At 34.2% G+C, this 17,281-nt stretch overlaps 1 long non-coding RNA gene across 2 annotated transcripts in view; it reads right to left on the bottom strand.

Annotated features, from left to right (window-relative positions):
- Positions 1-2,896: 2,896 nt before the first annotated feature.
- LOC127839016 (uncharacterized) overlaps positions 2,897-17,281 on the bottom strand; it is a 110,844-nt gene continuing 96,459 nt past the window's right edge. The window contains exons 1-3 of one of the 2 annotated variants that reach the window (XR_008030106.1): positions 5,070-6,017; positions 3,919-4,019; positions 2,897-3,546 (exon numbers count right to left, since the gene is read on the bottom strand). This is a non-coding gene — a long non-coding RNA (uncharacterized LOC127839016). Of the gene's footprint in view, positions 3,547-3,918; positions 4,020-5,069; positions 6,018-17,281 lie in introns of those variants that run through there. The other variant, XR_008030107.1, reaches the window with a different exon arrangement.

Here is a 17,281-nt window from a genome sequence, read left to right as displayed (position 1 = left end):
ATTAAAATTAGCTGTTTTATGTTATAAATTAATTAAAATATGTTTCTACATGAAATAAAATGAATTAAATATAGCATAAAAGTCAAAATTGCTTCCAAAATGGCCGCCTAAAGTACCAAAAATAGGATTTTCCTACTCCAATCTATAATTTCAATATTCATTGAACGTATGTTATATAAGCAAGTGTTGTTCTTTTTTGTATTTACAGATACTTTCATTTGTATAATATTCTCAACATATTGTGTCCTTAAATAAAGAAATAACTGCATTCAACGAGTTCACACTTCCAGACCTTAAAGCTGCCCGCGGTCACATCCTCCACCACATATGGTGCTTGTATTCAGTTTAACTGTTCACTTTTTGATAAAAGCAACACACTTTGCTCATTCAGGTGGTTTAAAGTATTTACGACAAAATAGGCTATGGACCCAATTCATATTTTTCAAAACTGGCCGCCATTTTCAAAATGGCCGCCATTTTAAAAATGGCCGCCAACTTATCAAAATAAGGAGAAAGTATCGAGGTGCTGATTTTTTGTTGCGATATTTTACAAATCAAATTAAATATTACAATATTGTATTACTAATTATGCTGATATAAAAAATCTTTGCAAGAAAAACATTTATTATAAGTATTTTGTTAATTTTGTAATTTTTGTAAGGTAAAAATATTCATTTACTTTAATAATAAATAAATCCATAAAGCAGGTTATCATGGTCCGAGACCCCACTGGTGTTTATTGCAAGTTTTGAGGCCAAGAATTTGTGTGTATATTTGAAAAGAGAATTTTATATCCTTCCAGAAAACCCATTTCATAAGTGTCACAGCCTTGCGGATCTATGTTTTTTTAGTAAAATCACTCAAAATCGAAAGTTTTCCCTCTGATTTCTGTAATAATTGAATAAAAAGACATTTTCGGTCAAGGGGTTTTACCCAGGGTTTCAGTTTTGGGGTATTAAATAGGTATCAGAAACCTTTCTAATATAATTCATTCATTCAATCCTCTCTGCGCTGTCTGGTGCTTGAGGCGACGGCAAGGGAGCGCCACTTTGGTCTGTCAGCTGCTGTTGCGGGTGCTGTCTGCAGAGTTACGCCTCTGTTCTTGAGCTCTCGCGCAACGGCTCGGCGCCACGTCTCTTTGGGTCGTCCACGGTTTCTTTTCCCCTGTGGCGTCCATCTCAGTGCCACCCTGGGTAGCGATTGGGTGGCATTCTGCAGACGTGGCCTAGCCATTTCCATCCCCTCAAAGCGATGGTCTCAGCGATGCTGTTTGCGCCAGCTCTTCTACGCAGTTCCATGTTCGTGATCATGTTTGGCCACAAGACTGTCATGATCCGTCGTAGGAATTTGTCCTGGAAGACTACCAGTTTGTGCTTGATGGTAGCAAGGGTCTTCCAGCACACTCAGACCCATATAGACGGACGCTCAGCACGTTGCTCTTGAAGATGTGGAGCTTGGTGTGCATGCTAAGACTTGTGGTCCTCCAGATGGGCTTCAGCATTGCGAAGGCTTGGTTGGCTTTGCTGATTCTTGTGTTGATCTCCCTTGCACAGTCTCCATCTGTGGTGACCTTGCTGCCCAGGTAAATGAACTCGTCCACATCTTGCAGAGGCTGGCCATTGATGGTAATTGGGTCGCCCACTCTGGTGTTCTTCCTCATGACCTGAGTCTTTCCAATGTTGACCCTGAGACCTATGGTGCTTGCTGACAGTGCCAACTGTTGTGTCTTATGCTGTATGTCCTGGTTCCTGCTAGCACGTAGACCGATATCGCCGGCGTAGTCCAGGTCATCTAGCAGCGATGTCAGCGTCCACTGTATTCCTTGCCTCCTTCCCTCTGTGGTGCGGCGCATGATCCAGTCAATTGCCATTGAAAAGAGAAGAGGCGAGAGGATACATCCTTGCTTCACTCCAGTTTCCAACTTGATTGGTTCAGTGAGCTGGTTGTTGTGGACGACTCTGCACTCAAAGTTTTCGTACAGGGACCTGATGACGTTGACAAGTTTCTGAGGGATGCCATAATGTCGCAGAATCTTCCAGAGGGAGTCTGGGTGTAGGCTGTCGAAGGCCTTCTCAAAGTCCACAAAAACCACGTAGAGGGATCCATTCCATTCATGGGACTGTTCAAGGATCTGCCTCCCCGTCTGTAGATCTGCCGTGGAATCATATGGAATTCTATGGAAATCGTAAGATGGAATTCCGTGGAGTATTGGCACTAACTTTCCATCCGATTCCATGCAATCAATGGAAAAGTGAAAAAAAAAACAGAAGGGGGACTTGATATGGGATGGAATTCCATAGAATTCCGTGGCATTCCATATAATGCCGTGGAATTCCATAGAATGCCATGAAATTCCATAGAATGCCGTGGAATTCCATAGAATGCCGTGGAATTCCATGGAACGCCGTGGAATTCCATGGAACGCCGTGGAATTCCATGGAACGCCGTGGAATTCCATGGAATGCCGTGGAATTCCATAGAATGCTGTGGAATTCCATAGAATGCCGTGGAATTCCATGAAAAGCTATGGAATTTAATAAAAAGCTGGAATAAAATAGAAATAAAAACAGATTATAGATCAAAGGCATTTTATTGATTTTGAAAAACAAATGTGAATGTAACTAAAGGTTTCATCATAGAAGTTAAGCAAGAACAAGATCTGGCATCAATCATTAACCACACACATGCAGTCACAGTACATATTCAAAAATGAGTGGTTTTACATTTTCATAAAGTACCAACTCTCTTAACCACAGGCATGCATGCACACATTCAAAAACACATCCATAAACATGCATGCATATACAGGTGAGAACAGAAAAACTTATAAAAGGCACAATATAAAACATAGAAGTAGAATTTTACATTTCTCTTATGAGAAGTATACTTCCTTTCTCACATATGTTCATAAACACACACAATTACATGCACACACACATCACACACAATTGTTCTATAGTTTTTTCTCAGAAATTTTAACGTTCAACAACTGTTCCTTATTAATTCTAGAACACTTTCAGTACGATAACAGAAGTTCAGTTCTAGTTGATGTGTTCCAGTACAATTCTAGAAAAGTTCCGAAGGTTAACTTAAAATATTTAAGTCTGAAACCAACTTTCTAGAAAACAAATTCCCATGCAGACAGCCAGTATTCAAGTACTGAGCATAGTTAATAATAATACATAACAAATTAACAACTGTTGTAAATTTGTTATTTATAATACTATGCTCAGTACTGTTGAACACGGACTTAATTCAATTATCCAAGTTTCAAATTCCTAAATTAAAAAAAACAACAAATAAATTAAGACAAAAAACAAACACAAAATACAATTCACAAAATAAATAACTGGTCTTTTTTTTACAAGAAGTAACCAAAATAAAACATGTCACCAGCCACAGACTGCCAGGCTTAACACAGAGGCTAAAAATGTTTGTCCAAGTCTTCCACTGCCATTTTCCTTTTCTTCTGAGAATATTGAACACCAGTCACTGCCTCCGGGTCCTTTTTGGTATGAGGTACATTGTATACTGCTCACATGTGCTCTACAGAATAAAAAATCATAAACATGTCTAAAGCAAAGAGTTATTTACATTCAAACTATAACAAGAGATTGCAAAGCAATATGGTCCCCTACCTGTTAAACTTCACTATTTTAAGTTTGTTAAATATATTTGTTGCCATAGCAACCAGAATTCTTGCATTATAAACAACATGAAATGATGTGCAAAATGTCCTTATTGTCATCTGTTCATGTTTCAAGTTTCATGAAAAAATACTTAGAACATTTAAAGTTATCCCAGGATCCAGAAAAGTGTAAATGACTTGGACTAATATATTGAATTCCAAAAAGACACAATACTTTCAGGTGGTTAACATTAAATAACTTATCTAGCCCAGGGCATGACAATATTTACCATGAATTTGTAGCCCTGTAAGTCCTCTAGGTAAATGCGCTTAAAGAGCCGCTTTGCTGTTGGATTATTTCCCTGCCAAACTCTGCAGTATCTTCCATCAACTGGTCAATGGTAATAAAAGCACATAATGAAAATGTATAGGGAACGTAATTCATGAATTGTTTTAAATATTAAGTTGTTAAATGGTCTTTAGAAAGAGAACTAAAAACGAAGTGAATACATCGCAAAGCACTAAGCATAACTTAATTTGTTGGTATGATTAGTACAAATTTATTATTGCTATAATTAGAATGATGTGTAATTCTATTGGTATGAAAATGCACACTCAGATACCTAAAAACCGATTCCATTGGTTTAATTTTTTATTTACAAGCAAATACGTTGAATTGATATCCCCCGCCAACATGCTTCTGGACACATAAGTATTATATTTGACACTCAAACAAGCATTTTTTAAAGATACAAAGGGCCATAACGCCTTTTTTAACAGATGGTGTACAATTCCATTTGGCGTGCATCATCCTCTTATCCATATATATACTCGAACCAGGTTTCAATGAAATCCGCCAAAGCACTTCCATGATATGGCCTTGGACACACAAAAAGCATTTTTTCAAGATACAAAGGGCCATAACTCTGTTATTAACTTATGGTGTACAATGCCATTTGGCATGCATCATCCTCTTATCCATATACATACTCATACCAAGTTTCAGTGAAATCTGCCAAAGCACTTCCAAGATATGACTACGGACGGATGGAAAGACGGACAGACGGAAGGATGGAAGGACGAACAGACAACGCCAAAATAATATCCCTCCGCCTATGGCGGGGGATAATAATAAACATTAACACCATTAATGAGCATTGAGTGCTCAACATGCACAGTAAAAAACTTCCTTAGCCTGCAGTTCCATAACCTTGCATGAGAAAATTCCGATACTACATTCAATGTTATTAATTTCTCCACATAGGTCTTATTACTTCCTTTTTCAACCTGCAAACTCCACTAAGTGAAAATTTGGGTGACAGCTGCTTTTAAACTAATATTTGCCATACTAAAACCTCAAATATCACATAAAAAGGTCTACAATAATGTCATAAGAAGATTAAATTTAAAGGAATATTTAGAAATAATAAAAATCACAAACCTTCAGTTGTTGTTCTATTCCTAGACAGACTGCTCAAACACTGTATGCATCACTCTTTAGCAATATTTCATGTCACTTTCCAAATGATATAAATACATAAGTATTTTAAGAAAGTGTTTTTAATGGAAAAACTAATGAACTCTTCTGTTTGTTAAATGTCTTTAACTTTATTTTAACAAGTTAAACCAGTACATTGTCCACCATGTTTCATGTTTCAATCTAACAGGTAAACTTTCTGTATTTGAATTCAGCCAATTAGAAAAGGCTGTTATATCTTATAGCCAATAGATTTGCAGCAAACATACCCAACATCTGATGTACAACACATGCTTGGCTTATCAGATAGATTGTTATTTGACAACCTGGACTGGCTGAGTTTGATATTGAGAAAAAACAGTGTGTATACCACTTGGACAGGGTTAAGGAATTTAAACTTGTAGAAATTGCTTTGAAAGTAACAACTACTCCTACTTCTGCAGAACTACTACTTTAATTACTACAGCATCAACAACACCACCACCAACAACAACAGCAACAATAACAGCAGCAACAGCAGCAACAACAACAGCAGCAACAACAACAGCAGCAGCAACAACTGCTACTACAGCAACAACTGCTACTACTGCTACTTCTATTGCTACTACTATTGCTACAGAAACTGTTAATGCTACTACTTCTACTACTACTACTACCACCACAACCTCTACTGATATAAAAAACACTACTGCTACTACATCAATTACTACAACAACAACACCTACTACAACAACAACAACTACTACTACTAATACAGCTACTACATCTACAACTACTACTACTACTGCTGCTGCTGCTGTTGCTACTATGAAGTCTATTTGGCTATTTGTAAGTGTAAGGTGTTCTATATGTGTTCTTATTCCCCATAAGAAATTTTGTAGAACTTACTGGTTCTTAAAGCGTTCTAGATGTGTTCTAGAACTACATTTTAAAACATTTTTAGAAATGTTTGACCATATTTTGTCCTTGAAATGTTCTAAAATGGTTCTTGAAATTATTGGAACAGTTTCAGTCCTAAGCCATTTTCCACGAATATTCTGGATTTATTCTAAAAAAACTGTTTTGGAACAATTCCAGAACATACGTTTTAGAACACAAATATGGAACAGTTCCAGAACTGTTCCAATTTCTAGAACAAATTTATAATTATCTTTATTGCATTTTCTTTTAAATACAAAATACATGATGCAAATACATTCATACATGTATTAAACTACAAATACATTTCAGACAACCAGCGAAAATTTTCTAAGTTATTTTCCATTGATTTCCATCCAAGAAAATGTATAAATTATTTTCCATAACGATTTCCGTTGAAAAAAATGGCTAAGTCCAACTTTCCATGGTGTTTTCCATACATTCCGTGGAAATGCATGGAATTTTAGTCAAGATTCCGTGGAATTCCATAACAGCTTCAGATGGAAAATTGGCAAGTGGATGGAATTCCATCAAATTCCATGGATTTCCATCGATTTCCGTAGAATTCCATAATATTTTCTATGGAATTCCATAGAAAAGTGCTGATGACTATGGCAGATCTACAGACGGGTCAGGACAAAGATGTGGTCGATGCAGGACTTGCCTTTCCTGAAGCCTGCCTGTTCCTGGCGAAAGATACCGTCCACTGCTGTTGAGATGCGTTGGAGGATGATGCAGCTGAAGATCTTATTGGTGAGAGATTGTAAAGTGATGCCTCGTCAGTTGTTACAGGTCTCCTTTCTTGGGCAGTTTGACGTTGGTGCCGGTCTACCATTCGCTTGGCGCTTCTTCACTGTTCGAAATCTTTTGAAGAATCTGGCAAAGAAGCTGCGGTGTCACTGTGTCTTCTGCTTTCAGCATCTCAGGGCACACTCCATCGTCGCCGGGTACCTTCCCATTCTTCAGCTTATGGATGTGGCCCTTTTTAATGATGGATCATTTTAAATGTTAGCAGATAGATATGGACATTTGCAATTGTTGTATTAAAACCGCACAAATAAGTCAGGTGAAATGACTCAAAAAGCAAGAAAATGTAAAAACAAGTTAGTGGATTAAAACCTACATGTACACTGTACTTATTGGAATGTTTTATTTTGAGCTATGTTATATGCATATGTACAAAGACGAACAGTTTTTATTATTATTGTAATCACATGTGTTATAAATCTAACTATATCAAATAATTCCAGAAATCAGCAGTTTTGTGTTTGATTTCGTATATTGTTCCTGAAATCTCACTAAAAGTCGTCGTTCAAAAATGTTCATGTTTCAATTAAATTAGGAGACCCTTTTGTGTGTTTTTAATACAATAGTTAGACTACTATTTTGAAAATTATCTCAGTTGAGTAAAAATTCGAGGAACGAAATTCTGAAAAATGGACGACTAAAACAGCTTAAATAGTTAATATTTAGTGGTTTTAAACCTACATAAACCGTAACAAATAGTGGTTTTGACCTATAATAACACTGCGGTCATTTCATTGTTTGTTTAGAGTGATCTTATTTGCATTGTTTGTTAAGAGTGATCTTATATGCAATTGTATATATGCGAACAATATTTGATTATTATAATGATCACATGTCTTATAAATCTAATTAAATCAAATTATTCCAGAAATCGGCAGTATTGTGTGTGATTCATATCCACCCAAAATCACTAATAGATGTTGATTAAAAAGTCGTTGTTGGAATGAAACAAGGAGGCTATATGTGTGTTTTTAAAAAAACTGATTAGACAAATATGTTGGAAATTGTTAACTTGGTAAAACAATTCGCAGAATTAAATTTGAAAAATGGGCAAATTTACAAAAATAAAATGCGAAATTTGGTGGTTTTTAACATAAAAAAATACATAATTATTTTTTTTAACTGAATCATCAGAAAGGTTTCTGATACCTATTGAATACCCCAAAACTGAAACCCTGGGCAAATTCCCATGACTGAAAATGTCTATTTATTTAATTATTCCAGAAATCAGAAGGAAAACTTTTGATTTTGAGTGATTTTACCCAAATTCTTGGCCTCAAAACTTGCAATAAACACCAGTGGGCTCCCGGACCATGAGAATCTGCTTTATGGATTTATTTATTAATAAATTAAATGCATATTTGCCAAAAAAGCATAATTTCCCCCCCAAAAAATTACATTTTGACCTTACAAAAAGTACAAAATTAACAAAATACTTATAAAAAATGTTTTTCTTGCAAAGATTTTTGATTATCAGCATAATTAGTAATAAAGTATTTTAATATTAAATTTGATTTGTAAAAGATCGCTACAAAAAATCAGCAAATCAATATTTTCTCCTTGTTTTGATGGTAAGCCTGTTTTGATAGGTTGGCGGCCATTTTGAAAATGGCGGCCATTTTGAAAAATATGAATTGGGTCCATAGCCTATTTTGTCTTAAATACTTTAAACTACCAATTAGCAAAGTGTGTTGCTTTTATCAAAAAGTGAACTATTCCACTAAATATAAGAACCATATGTGGAGAGGATGTGACTGCGGTTAGATTTTAAGGCAGTTTTAAGGTCTTAAAGTGTGAACACCTTGAATACAGTTATTTCTTTATTTAAGGACACAATATGTTGAGAATATTATACAAATGAAGGTATCTGTAAATACAAAAAAGGAAAACACTTGCTTACATAACATACGTTCAGTTAGTATTGAAATTATAGATTTGAGTAGAAAAATCCTAATTTTGGTACTTTTGGTGGCCATTTTGAAAGCCATTTTGACTTATATGCAATATTTAATTCATTGTTTGCATGTAGAAACATATATTAATTAATTAATAACATAAAACAGCTAATTTCAATGCCAAAAACAGAATATTTTAATCAAATATGGCAGTAAAATGTACTTTCCTAAATTTTGGCGGCCATCTTGGTGGCCATCTTGAAAATTGGAGATGGGTCCATAGCTAAAATTGAATTAAATACTTAAATCTTCCATTGTGCCAAGTTTGTTGCTTTTATCAAAAAGTGAACAATCATTTCACCATATGACCCCACTATTAAGGTAAAATGTCTAATATATGGCGTCTGTCCGTCCGAAAACTTTAACATTGGCCATAACTTTTTCACTATTGAAGATAGCAATTTGATATTTGGCATGCATGTGCATCTCACGGAGCTGCACATTTTGAGTGGTGAAAGGTGAAGGTCAAGGTCATCCTTCAAGGTCAAATATCAAATATTCCGTCCGTCCGAAAACTTTCACATTGGCCATAACTTTTTAAATATTGAACATAGCAACTTGATATTTGGCATGCATGTGTATGTCATGGAGCTGCACATTTTGAATGGTGAAAGGTCAAGGCCAAGGTCATCATTCAAGGTCAAAGGTCAAAGGTCAAATTTTGCAATATTGAAGATAGCAACTCGATATTTGGCATGCATGAATAACTGATGGAGCTGCACATTTTGAGTGGTGAAAGGTCAAGGTCATCCTTCAAGGTCAAGGGCAAAGGTCAAATTTTGCAATATTGAAGATAGCAACTCCATATTTGGCATGCATGCGTATCTCATGGAGCTGCACATTTTGAGTGGTGAAAGATCAAGATCATCCTTCAAGGTCAAAGGTCATATATATAGCATATATAAGGGGCACAGTAGGGGGCATTGTGTTTCTCGAACACAGCTCTTGTTATTCGTTATTTTGTCTTCTTTATATAAACACATGCATTATTGGGCATTGTCAACGTTTATTCAAGTATGGCAATTTTGTTTTTCAGTTACAGTTACAATCTGAGATAAGAACAGTCGAAACTTATAGCAGATATTTTTTACCAAAACAAACACTGGTTAGTCACAAAAGTTACAGCATAATTTTTCTCTGATTTCTGTTTTTGAAAGCATCACACAGCTCCTCCAATGTTTTGTCATTCAGGTCTAGACCTTCAATACAGGTAAGCATCAGATGAGTAAGTTTGGTTTGTGTGAATGTGCTGCGTAATGGGGAGCACAGCAGGTTCATGGTGCTGAATCCTCGCTCAACCACAGCAGTGCTTGTTGATATGATACACATCAGCTGGACGAGTTGGAACATTAATAATCTAATAATCATAATTCATAAGATACTTATAAAAAAAAAAAAAATTTTTTTTTAAATTGGGATTTTTAAAAATAATTTCGGTTTGAGATTGGGTCTGTTTGCTTTGAGAATGCCTCCGTTTTCCGGAGGCGCAGACAGTGCTGAAAACCCCCTGACTTCTCATGACTTAATTTGTGAATATGCCTTTGAATATCTGGTAGGAAAGACATTTTTTTCTTGAAGGTTAGACACTTTATGAGATCTTGACAGATGGCGGTAAACATTTAACTGGAGAGTAGCCGGGAAAAAGATTGCTGTAAAACAGTGAACTTTGATTCACGTCAAGTTCTGTCTTTAATATATCACATAACCTATCTTTTTTTATTAATTTGGATCGGAATGATTGTTACGAAATGGTATGGTTATGATGGTCTCTACATGCAAAATGTTGCATTTATTTTGTGTTAAAGTTATTGCTTTTACTTTTAATTTGTTATGAAAATATTCAAGTTTATTTGACTTAAAGAGATAAACATGCTTTTACTTTTAATTTGTTATGAAAATATTCAAGTTTATTTGACTTAAAGAGATAAACATGCATGTTTATGTTAGTGATGTGTTTTTGCTGATTTAAGTATTTTCTTGCACTCTGGTATAAGTAGATAGCCATTGTTTCAAGTAGGAATATAGTTGTACATTGAAAGTGTGTTGTAATTTCAAATAAAAATACTGTGAAACCATTATTAATCGTCAGGCATTAATTTTCATAAATTTTGTCAGTCGACCGATCGGCGAATTTAAGATCCTAACGAACAATCATGCTCTATGTTTGAACAAAAACAAACACCAAGTTGAACAATATTTTAAAACTTTACCATAGACATGAGGCATTTAATTCCAACATAATCCATGCACACATTCACTGCTGTTTCGTAATCAAGATTAATCCGGTTTTGACACAAAGGGATGTAGATTACACAAGGTACTTAACTGACACGTTACACTTCTTTAAACGTGTGTGCAGTAAAGCTGTATCGAATGCGTTGACTTCGTTTATCTAGAATGGTAATGAATTAGCGCTAATTGTTTATAACTTTATTACCCATTAGGTGCATTGTGTTTTTCAGGGGTGTTGCATATTAGCCATCACGCAGCGAATGCCGATGAAAGACAATTAACCAAATGAAAATATGACGATGTGTGATCAACATGCGTATTTATCACAAATTAATAAAGAATATTTTAATTGCTGTTTGTTGTTTGATTGTTTGCGTTTAACCACACTTATTACTATTTTATATGTATCAATTTATTTATTTTTAAATTATTGACATTATTGATTTATATACCAGTAGTTTACTTTTTAAGAACAAACACACACATAGAGTTTTTAATTCTAATGTTGATATCAGAATAAAAAAGCATTTCATTTGAAAAAAAAACACTTAACAATCTGGATAATATTCTAATAATAGAATAAGACTTATTGGCAATTAGCTTCGTTGTTACAAACACTTGTTAACGGTTATTCGATCCCACTTGTCCGCTAATCATAACAATGAACGTGTGAATGGCATACATTAAGAGGGTTCATTACTGTCCCTTGATAACAAAAGACTAGTTAATTGGCATGTGACAAACAGGCCCCACCTCCTGCAGTGATTCTCAAGTGTGTTCCCCCATTCGTTCCACGATTTTTCGCAACTGCGATTGATCGCGAATATGTATTATACACAAATCGGATATTGACTGACGCATTTTTTTTTAAAATTCAAAATCAGAAATCGGCGAATTTAAGTGCTGACGAAATCGTCATTTTTATAAAAATGACGAAATTTTGTGCTGTCGAAAATAAATGGTTTCACAGTACTATGAAAACGTAGTTCAGTTTTTTTATCACAGAGTTATTACAGACATGCTCAATTGCTCATCGTTCGTATTTGTGTTTGCATTCGGATATGTCAGTGCTTTATATGTATATAATGCAGATCCTCATTTACAAGAACAGATTTTGACGTGCTTAAATGTGTTAATAGCTAGATGAAAATGGTGTTGATTATGCGTTTTACATTTTGCCATTTTGCAAATCAAATGAATTGTCAATGTAAATAATTAATGTATTGTTGTTCAATCAGTTAAAGTATTTTACTGTTTTCATTCATATGTTCAAATGATTTTCAGTTTTTCCATCTTTTAGATGCAAAGCTTGTATAATTTCGCATATGAAACTTAAATAAAGTACAGCTGTATATCAAATGACTGCTGTGCTATTGTGGTAAAGAGAAAACCATACTTTATATTGAAATATGCCATGTTTTTCATTTAATAGTATTAATATTAAGCAACTACTTGAAAATGTGTTTAATTGTTTTGTAAAATTATCTAAAGATAAATTTTATATAATCGAAATAAAAATTAAAACTGGTTATTGGAAATAAGTCAATTACAAGTCAAGGGAGAGTGATGTAATATTGTTAAAATTGTCAACAACTGCCATTGTCTCTAGTGGTACTCAAGATAAAAAGATATTGTATATCATTAAAAAACCCAAATACAAAGATGTTTCCCTTGTTTAAGTAGATTTTACATAAACTTAACAAGTAATTTACTTAAGTATTTCAAATTAGTTCTCACTATATATACATATCCGCACCCATATTGTCCCTTATGGGATTTTGTGAAATAAAGATTGTAGAAATATATTTTCATATAATCGATTATAAGTTTAGGTGAAATTAAGGATACTCATCGCACCTCAAAATGTTGACAATATATAGAATGATTGTGAATCTGGGTCACGTGCTTCCAAAAACTAGGTCACCAGGTCAAATATAAGAAAAATCTAAGAAAAACTCATTTAAGAATCCATAGTGATGAATCTTTGTCAGAATTTTCGTCTTGAGGATATATAGTCAAAGTTAAAATCTAAGTCATGTTCGTCCAAATACTAGTTCACAATGTGATATCTTTAATAAATAGTGTTACCACTCTAGAGTATTCATTTAAGGTTTAATCTGGGTCACGTTTATCCAAAATCTTAATCACCTGATCAAATTTTAGAAAAAACTAAAACTTAAAAACTTTAAAATGGTACTACTTAGGTACCACATGTATGACTAGATCTGGATGAAACTTTAACTTTATTTTTGACAAAACCCAAGCCATATCACATTTTTGCCCAAAAAACTAGGTCACCAGGTCAAGTTTGACAATGTGTTAACCTCTAACTCAGGTCAGCGCTTGAGAGTCATCATATCCTTCTATTGTAGTCTATCCCACCATTATACCGCTGTCACACTTTGGTTGACCTTGTTTACCCTTTAAACTTGTTAAGAACTATTCCTTACAGAGCTTTAATATTTCACCTGGCGATTGATCTTCACGAAGGTTTAAGCTCTTTTGATGGGTCATTGTAAAACATGTGTACAATAATGTGATGAAAATTGTTTGACTCTTCGCGTTGCAATGCAAAACGATTGAATAATTTTGAGAGTTCTGTTGTTGTCGTTATATTTTGTGACACTAATAGGATTGCTTATATAAAGTTTAAAATACATCACACACTGTATGAGCACGGAGTGGTCTAAGCGTTAAACTTTTACTTCAGGGGTCAGTGGTTCGAGCTCAGTTGAGGGCTGCTTTTTTTTCTTTCTTTAATTATGTCCCCCACCACTATAGTGGGGGACAAATTGTTTTTGCCCTGTCTGTTGATTTGTTTGTTTGGGTGTTTGCGTCAAACTTGAACATTTGCCATAACTTTTGCAATATTGAAGATAGCAGCTTCATATTTGGCATGCATGTGTATCTCATGGAGCTGCAAATTTTGACTGGTGAAAGGTCAAGGTCATCCTTCAAGGTCAAAGGTCAGATATATGGGTCAAAATCGATTATTTAATGTACACTTTTGCAACATTTAAGATAGCAACTTGATATTTGGCATGCATGTGTATGTCATAGAGCTGCACATTTTGAGTGGTGAAAGGTGAAGGTGAAGTCATCCTTCAAGGTCAAAGGTAAAATATATGGGGTTTCACAAACACATCCCTTATTTTTTACTGAAGCCGTTTAGATCCAATGTTTACATTTTTTAATATAAAGTATTTAATTACAAACTTCAATACATGCCAAAATTTGTGAAAAGGTCTTTTTAACACACATGCATTAAGTCCAGTTTCCCAGGGAGAGGCTAATATCTTTAAACACTTAAAATCTACGAATATTTTGTTTTTAGTTTTGTGTGTGACAATATATTCAATGTGAATTTCTGGCAACGATATCCAAACATTTACGAGCGAACGAAAGATTGGCTTCGGGCAGTGTTTGAAGCATAACCAAGTTCGCATGAATACTTCGTTCTTCTGATGCTGCCCGATGCCAATCTCTCGTTCATTCGTAATGTTTGGATATCATGGCGGGAAATTCACATGGAATATATTGTGGCACGTAAAATAAACAGGAGCATTTTGTATCTCGTTTAATCTATGTTACCATACCACATCTAGCGTTTTTAGGATATTGCTATCAGGCACACTGTTTTTTTATGGGTTAACTTTTTTTTACGGAATATTTTATGACATATTCTTTGATTTTGAGTATTTATGTGACTTTAATCTATTCTTAATGGTTCCATTTTAGTCCTGACTTTTCATTCCAAGAACACATAACTAAGGGAGACGACTCCAAGCCCATGATGCTGCTAAAGCGCGGAGTAAACAGCTTCGATGACAGCATGGTAAGTGAACTGTTTTCTGTTTCAACTTGAACCCGTTCTGAGAAAACTGGGCGTAATGCATCCGCATAACAAGAAGTATCACCCCATTTAGCCCATGCTATCTGTTATTTAATCCTTTTTCCAATGTGTATTGATAACCTCTTTTTAGATCTAAATTATTTAGATTTATAAAAAAGTTATCTGGAGAATATAGCTTGAATGATGACATCATGACTTAAAAAAACTACATCATTTTGTTGTAAAAAATTGGAAATTTTATACTACATGGCTGTCGAAAATGCTTAATTAAGGGTATTTATAAGCATACATTTCCTTTGACTGCAATTGTTCTCTGTTTGTAGTGTATTGAATTACTTGATTTTGTCATTACTTCAGATTATTGTGCCCTACCGGTAAAACCGGAGGAGACCTATGGTTTGCGCAGACTGTCTGTCATTCAGTCTGTCACACTTTTCTGGATCCTGCGATAACTTCAAAAGTTCTTCATATTTTTTCATGAAACTTGAAACATGGACAGATGGCAATATGGACATTATGCATGTCATTTCATTTTGTTCCTATATCAATAATTCTGGTTGCTATGGCAACAATTATATAAAAAAACAAAAACAAATAAAATCTGAAAATGGTGGAGTTTCACCGGTAGGGGACTTGTATTGCTTGGCAATAGTCTTGTTATATTTATTTTTCCATCACATAGTGATGAACCCAGTAAAACATGCAGAATTTTGTAATGTGAATTTTATTTGAAATTTCATCCCCTACACATGGTATGTTAGTAGCTGTTAATGGAATATTTTCATTTGATCTATAAGTAAACCACAAGTGACCTGTTGGAACCTGTGTCACCTGTTAGACAGCCTTTTTTCACTTCATATACACTTATATTTGTAAATGCAGCATCAATATACTAAAACAATATCCCGGAAAGAGAAAAATAATGCATTTGAATATCAACCGTTCTTTCGACAACTGATCATGCATGTACAATATGAACCTAAATTTAGTTTTAGTGCAGATTCGTTAATACGACACAAAGACACAATTTTGTTTTACAGATCATTTTGGCTTAAGTTCTTAAAGTATAATGCAGTATGTATTACCATTTCATAAAAAAAATTAAGTACTTCTTAAATTCCATGAAGTGAATGGAAAACCTCAATTTAATTTATAATTCCTGGACAAGCAGAGAAGTTTGGTACAATTTATAATTTTGAGTTTTTTCTGTAAGACTGGTATTACTCATAAACTTTCATTTCCAATTGTAAAATATTGTAACCAATCCCTTAATAAAGTGAGTATGACATGCCATGGGTTTGATTAATCTTTATCCCGATCAGAATAAAATATTTAATATACCCTTTGTCTAAAAAAATAGTAACAGGTTTCAACTCAAATTCCTCATGCATAATATTAGTATGCTTGCTTTGTTTAAACTTATTATAATTTGTGTATTATAAACTGGTAGGAGAGAAACATGTCTGTTTTCCCTATTCTTCTGTTTGAATCACATTCTGAAGAAGTATTTGAACTTAGGTAAACTACTTTTTTTTTTAAAGGAAATAAACGCACATTCTGTTGCAGAATATTATTTTATTTTGTATACCGTTTGGCTATACTGTTTGACCCTAACAGATAAACATATTTACAGGAATTTAGCATTATTTATGTTAAACCATATTTTTCTTATTGCCTTTTGTGGTGGTGTGATTCATTTAAATATTATATTAAAAGCCCATGTGGTAACAGTGGTACATGGACAGTAAAATATAACACCCTGATGTTAATCAAGAGTAAAGGTAGACATCAACATTACTCTAAGAGGGATTGGCAGGAATGTTAAAAACTGAGAAACATGCTGATGATCATTCATTGTTTAACCCCTCAAACATGATCTATGTAAAGCGGGGGGGGGGGCTGCATTAAACAACAATCAGATCAATATGTTCGCCGCATTATACATATAAATCAGACCAATGAGGGTAATGTGTTTGCTGCATATTACAACTAAATCATGGCCATCCATACCTTGACAAAGAAATTAGTTTTTTAAAATGATGTATTCACTTTTTTTGTTTGTTTATTTGCTCTTATTGATATCCGAGTTTTTCAAATGGCAGCGTTATATCTTCCCTTTGATATATAATTATTGCTTAAGTGCTAAAAGTTAACACAATTGCAGGTCATTGACCTTATCTTTGTAAGTTAATACATGTCATTTACCCACAATCTATTTCATTACATTTCTATTTGATTTATGGTTTTTAACAACAAAAACATACATCTGGAGCAGTTAGGCAAAACATCTCTGTCATTCAAATATCAGAACAACCAAGAAGAAACATCCGATAATTGTATTAACACGCGCAGACATGTTATTGTTATGTTGTAGATTAATTTATAACCTTAATGCTGCCTTTCTGTTGCCT

The sequence above is a fragment of the Dreissena polymorpha genome, chromosome 7 (genome assembly GCF_020536995.1).
Source record: "Dreissena polymorpha isolate Duluth1 chromosome 7, UMN_Dpol_1.0, whole genome shotgun sequence".
Classification (NCBI taxonomy): Eukaryota; Metazoa; Mollusca; class Bivalvia; order Myida; family Dreissenidae; genus Dreissena; species Dreissena polymorpha.
This window is presented reverse-complemented; position numbering and strand designations above follow the sequence as displayed.